This window comes from Pinus tabuliformis, chromosome 5_2 (assembly GCF_031772625.1).
Source record: "Pinus tabuliformis cultivar Carrire ecotype Pingquan chromosome 5_2, CPIR1, whole genome shotgun sequence".
NCBI lineage: Eukaryota > Viridiplantae > Streptophyta > Pinopsida > Pinales > Pinaceae > Pinus > Pinus tabuliformis.
In genome coordinates this window covers 416,398,230-416,404,675 of record NC_142306.1, presented here as the reverse complement: position 1 = coordinate 416,404,675, position 6,446 = coordinate 416,398,230, and the positions used below count along the sequence as shown (strand labels likewise).

Below are 6,446 nucleotides of genomic sequence, written 5' to 3'. Positions count from 1 at the left end.
CCCTCTCCCTGTCTCTCTCTCTCTCTTCCCCTTCTCTCTCCATATCTATCTCTTTTCCTCCCTCCCTCTCTTTTCCTCTCTCTGCTTCCCTCTCTCTCCCCTCCATCTATATTTTTGTCTCCCCTTGTCTCCCCTTCTCACCCAAAAAACACACACAGACTCTCTCCATATCTATCTCTCCTTCCTTCCCTCTCTCTCTCTCTCTCTCTCACTCCAACCTCTCTTTGTCTCCCCCCATCACACACACACACACTCTCTCTCTCCACCCTCCAACTATGTCACTATCTCCCTCTCTCTCTCTCCTTCTCGCTCTCCCCCTCTCCCCCTCCTCCATATCTATGTCTCCCTATCTCTCTCTTCCCCTTATTTCCCTATCTCTATCCTCTCCTCTCTTCTCCCTTCCCTCATTTCCTCTCTCCCTCATTCCATCTTCATCTCTCCCTTATTACTCCCTCTCTCTCTCAAAGTATTTTTTCTTCCTTCGCTCTCTTTCCCCCTTCCAACTCCATCTCTCTCTCCTCTCTCTCAAGTCCCCTATCTCTTCTGTCCTGTCTCCCCCTTTCTCTCCCATCTCCCTCTGTCTCTCCCCCCATCTCACAAACTCTCTCTCTCCACCTTCCAACTCTGCCACTATCTCCCTCTCTCCCCCCTTCTCCCCCGCCTCCATATCTATGTCTCCCTATATCTCTCTTCCCCTTCTTTCCCTATCTCTATCCTCTCCTTTTCTCTCCCTTCCCTCATCTCCTCTCTCCCTCATTCCATCTTCATCTCTCCCTTATCACTCCCTCTCCCTCTCCCTCTCCACATCTATCTCTTGGTGCCTTTTTTCTTCCCTCCCTCTCGTCCCCCCTACATATCCATATCTCTCTCCCTCCCTCTCTCCTCCTCTCGCCCCCCTCCTCTCTCTCTTCCTTCCTCTCTCTCCATGTCTCTCCCACCTCTATGTCTCTCTCCCACACTCTATTCCCCCTCCATCTCACTTTCTCTCTTAAATATGATCCCATTGTATTGTATTTAAGAAAGTATCTAAAAAAGAAAAAAGAAAAAACATAATTTGTTGTAAAATATTAAACCTATATTTTGGATCAATCATGTCAAAGAAAATACAATAATAAAAAACTTAAAAGAATCATGCACTATCTTTCCTCTATAATTGTTATTCACTTTGTTTGGATCCTTGGTTAAATTGCATCTATCCTCGTTCTTTATAATATTATTTATATTATATAAATTTCACATATGTACATATAAAATTATTCTCATTTTTAATTTATTAAAAATTCGATTTAAACTCTACGGGAATATTTTTAGTAGTCGTGAGGAACGAGGATTTAGATATACCTCAAAAGTAATAACCTCAAAATTTCCAGAAATGCACATGATTATTACTTATAAATGTCATATTTTACTTATTATATTTTTGCAATTTTGCTAGTTTGAAGTTGTCTAGAATTTTTCGAAAATTTGTTGGAATCACAAGATTTGGTTGTGAACTCTCCATAATCCAAGCTCCCTAAAAGTTTTTAGAAATTCTTAGAGTGATGAACCCATTTATAATGAAAAACACATTTTAAAAAACCAAAAAAAGACAAGATTTGACTACAAATCCTTCTACTTAGTCCAAAAACTCCAAAACATATACACTTATAAATCCTCCAAACAAGATAACATTACCTCTCCTCTCTTTACAATCTTCCTACAATTTCTTTTGAAATGATAACAATTCGTGTCTTCTTTTAGTGGCGACAAATTGTTTCATCTATCAATGTGAATTGTTTCATTCCATGTTACTTTTTTTCATTGGAAATCTGTAACAATTCTAGGTATTGTAGATGTTTTGGTATTTACTTTTACCACAATAGACTCATTGAAAAAATTCTAGTGGAACTATAATGTTAAAAGTTTATTTTAATTTATTTTTGTTCAAAAGAAAATTACGATGAGTCTTAGAATTCATGGGAGAAGACCCCATGAAATTTTTAATTACTAGACAGTTAGAGACAATTAATTTCTCTTTCTCCCTAGAGATAAAACATCTCAGTGGGAAAAGAATGCCAAGGAAATAAGAAAGGAAAAGAAAGGCCAGAGGCTTTGGAGAGGAGAGAAATAAATTGAGAACCTTGAATAGGACGTTGTCAAGGTGAAGCGAGGCCGTTGGAAGGGTATTCTTGAGCTAGTCTGAGGGTCAGTGGATTCCCTGAAGTTGTGAAGTTCTTGGCTGCAGTGGGTAGTCTTGAGGCCTCTGGAAATTGAAAGGCTTCAAGGGAGAATTGGACGTAATTGCCAATCTTGTTGGTTGGGTGGAAAAGTCTTCATCGGGATTGAATTCTCTGACAATCTTGGTTAAACAAGTAGGTGTAGTGTTTTCGAGAACTTATAGGATTATATATAAAGTTTGAATTTTCTATGGTTGTTATCAAGTAAGGTATTTTATTTTGAAAGAATTGTGACATAAATGATCGAACATCTGATTGGTAACTACCATGTGTGTTGTTGGTAATGCCTTTCTTTTGTTACCCGCAAATAAGTAGTAAGGACTAGTGATCCTAATTAACAGTTTCTAATCTTATATCGTATTTATGTTTACAGTACATAATTAGGTTCCCAACGTCATAATAATCTCTGTAAGTTCATGAAAATGGAATGAAAATTCGATCGCGAACCTTCGGGTACCATACACAAGTGCTACATGAATATTGGTTATATCATTAGTTGTAAAGGAGACTTTGGAAATAATTTAATTCATAAAATTATTGTTGGAGAGGTAAATCCCCTCTATGGATAGAGGCGATCCCTACTAGCCCAATAGGGGTCTAGCAACAATCACACAATGCTGCCACGCATGTTCCTAGTTACAATTAAACAAGAAGTAAAGAGCACCTACTTGGATTCCTGCGCTGTCGTTGGACGAAGAGATGCCTCCTTCGCTCCTTCGCTTTAGCTGGTCACAGTCCTCCGCGATCCCCGCGAACGGACACCTGCACACACGAAGAGAAAGCAAACGCAAGCGTGAAATCTAGTAAAAGTAACTATATGTCAGTCAGAAAAGACATAATTCACATTTATCCATTGCATAAACAAACGAGAATGGAACAATAATAGCAGTCATCTATTATTAATCAGAATAGAGAAGAGTACAACCAAATGTTCTGACGTCGATAAACTTCTCAGGAGGGATCAGTTAGCATGTATCTCAAGCATTCACCTTTGAGGATGGTTCTCCCAAGACAAACAACTCTCTCTCTCACACACAAATGTCACAAACAAACTTCCCCAAGCAACCAATCACTTCCACTCCTAACACACCAAACCTATAGCAGCAATCTGAGCACTACAAGCTCTGTACAATCCAAGCTAAGTCTAGCTAGTTCCCACTAGTTTCTAACTATCAAAAAACTAGCTGCCCATGGTAATGGTGAGAGTTTATATAGGAGAAGGAGTCTCCTAAAAAGGTGGAAGGATGAGCTTATCTTCAAGGGGAGTTGTTGGAAAGGGTCGAACAGACATGCCATAGAAGGGAGTCGATATTCACAAAGCTAACAACCAAGCCTGGAGAGATCTGGAAGGCTGGTTGTTTGAACAAATTCGCCCAAACTGGATCAGCACGGATTATATGGAGACTGCCGCGCTGTCAGCACATAACAATAACTGAACAAGTCATGTCAGCGCGGAAGAACACGGGAAAGCCGCGTTGTGAGTCATCGCGGAAAAGTGATGTTCTTCCGCGATGGCAGCGCACGAAATACACTGTGAGGCGCTGGTCATCGCGGTTATTTTAGGAACAGGCGCGCTGATGCACAAAACTTTGGAAGAATGGGTTTTTAAGCCAGTTTAGGGATCAAACACTTAGTGATTGTGACTTCTGGACACAGCAGGGTGACTGACAGGAAGGCAGTGATAAATTACTGTGTAACAATTATTAAGAGCGGGAAGGTCAGTTCCAAAATGTGAGAGTTAAAACCCGCGATCGGGAACAATCCTGGCTCTAAAATGTATATGCAATTGAGCCAAGTGGGTTGAGACAGGCCCAGAAGGGTTAGGACCTATCAGTCCTGGGCTAATTGTGTAATCTAACAAAATAAAGAAAGAAATAGCTAATATATTTGGAACATACTCCTGGCATGCAAATTATATAGTTGTGCGAATAAAAAAAAGGTAATATAATTCCTCTATTGAATTAATGAGAACCTCCTTCAAGCAAATGGAATTTATTATAATAACTTGTAAACATGAGGACTCAAAACCAACTATTTCTTTCATGCAAAAAAAAAAACTGATAGTTGGATTAGTCCCGGGCTAGCCACTGGTCATCCAGAGTGTAGGACCAGTCTAGAACTGTTAGTTGAACCTAACTTACACATATAGCTATGAAGGATAATTCATAAATACACACATTAAGTTATCGCATTAAAAAGTCAATACAATTCGTGTATGAGTAAACACATTTTCTGAGTACAAATATATCTTGGTTAAAATGTGACAGTACTCACAGAATGGTCATCTTTACAAGAGCATGTAAATACTATTAATACAAAATTGTAAAAAGAATTGGTAATAGTATTGCTAGAGTCATACTATAAAAATCTAAAGGGTATTCCAGAACAAGACATTTATGAGTCAAGCCCCGAACGCATCATTGAAAATTATTGTGCCAAATATAGGTGCCGATAACAACATAGTTAATACTTGGGGTTCTAAGAGAAACCATGTCTGCAATTTAAGTACAGAAGAACCATAGATATGTTAAAAAACATTAATATAGTTTCAATAACAAAATGTGGAAACCCTCTCATAACAACTAACATCTCAAGATGCGCATGGCTTCGCAACCAGCTGTGAAAGAAAATAACCCGAGGATGCGTAAACGAGAGTCAAGAATTAGAACCTGGGTGGTGGCGGACGTAGTATACCCTAGCTCTAAAGTCGACCCTGACAATGAGCCCCTCACCTATGCACACGAAATGGTAACCATTAGAAGGAGGTAAGATTAGATTCTTGAAACACATAAGGGTATTAAGAATAGGACTCACATATCTGAAGGAAGATGTATATACATGATAACCTCATTCCTTGAGGTGATGTAGAGCTTCCATCTGAATTCAATAAACCAGCAGAGTCAGTGATGCACAAACACAAGAATAATCATTGTATAAAACTGATACCTAGTACATAGGTATACCTATTTACCTCATTCCTGTAAACTTTGAAATTTTGGTCGGTTGTCGTTGGCATAAAAGCTACCTTCACCATGAAATAAGAACCTGTAGACAACAATTATGCCCGCAAATTAAATAAACTCCTCACAGAATGCAAAGTGCTTAAAAAAAGGGTGAACCCATAAACACCATTAAACATACCTGTTCAAAAATTTGCAACTACGTATACTAGCAGAATCAAGAGGTTAGGGTTTTAGAGTCTATAGATCTCTCCTCCCGAAACCATCAAGATGCAAATGGCCCAACTGACTGGAAAGGGGTAGGAGGTGGTTACCCTAACCAGGTTCCAAAATATGTGGATAGTTAGATCAAAATTTCACATATTTACGGTAGTAAGGGAGTCACCCAACCGCTATCATATTTCTTACACGTGTATCTCTAAACAACCACTGGAGAGTTGAGAACTTTTGAGAAACAAAGTTGGGATGGGTCGCTTCTTAATACAGTAAAATATCAACCAAAAGAACGCTAGATGAATATGGCTAAATTCCATTGCACTGATAGTGTGAAGCAGTCGTATCATTGAAATCATTCATGTCCATTCATTCCATTAAACCAGAATACGAGTTGTAAGTGTAATCATAGTCAGCTATAGCCACAGGTAATTACATGGAGTCATATAGCAAACAATTCCCAAGGTTAACGATAATAAAAGAATACACATATACAATGTCGTACATAAGACTCGTTGGAGTTAAAGAATAAAAATAAAAATTTTGGGGTGTAATTTATGATGGGTTCATTTGCATGTTACAAGTGGTATTAGAGCCATGGTTTCAACATTGTGCCCTGTTTGGGGAATTATGAAAATAACAAAATGTTTGATGATGTGCAAAGTGGAAAATAAAAAAAATTGTATGATGAGGAGAGCTGGAATCACACCACCAATAAGACCAAATGTAGGAGCTAGGTATGTACAATCTGCAAAAGCCAACTGAGAGATGTGTGTTCAATTAGGAGAGGAACCATGCAATACAAATGTAATGTTGTTAGAAATAGTTCAGCAACTGCGAGCTAAGATGATAAATTTAAGGGTTGACAACAAGAGATTGAGGCAAGAACAAGAGAGAATCATGAACGATTCTCAGATAGAAAAAATCAAAGAAATCCAAATCCAAGTCCTGAAAATGAAAATTGAACTGAAGCACCTCGACATAGGGAAGACAATCTAGAATTTGATGGAGGCTGAAATGATAATGAAGAGGGATCTAATAACATTTCTGGTGGAAA

General features: G+C 38.6%; 1 long non-coding RNA gene across 1 annotated transcript; it reads right to left on the bottom strand.

Moving 5' to 3' along the window:
* Positions 1–4,441: 4,441 nt before the first annotated feature.
* LOC149159322 (uncharacterized) lies at positions 4,442–5,496 on the bottom strand. The gene is made up of 3 exons (XR_016261111.1): positions 5,188–5,496; positions 5,031–5,093; positions 4,442–4,948 (listed from the first exon to the last, which is right to left on the bottom strand). It is a non-coding gene; the product is annotated as an uncharacterized LOC149159322 (long non-coding RNA).
* Between the last annotated feature and the right edge of the window lie 950 nt (positions 5,497–6,446).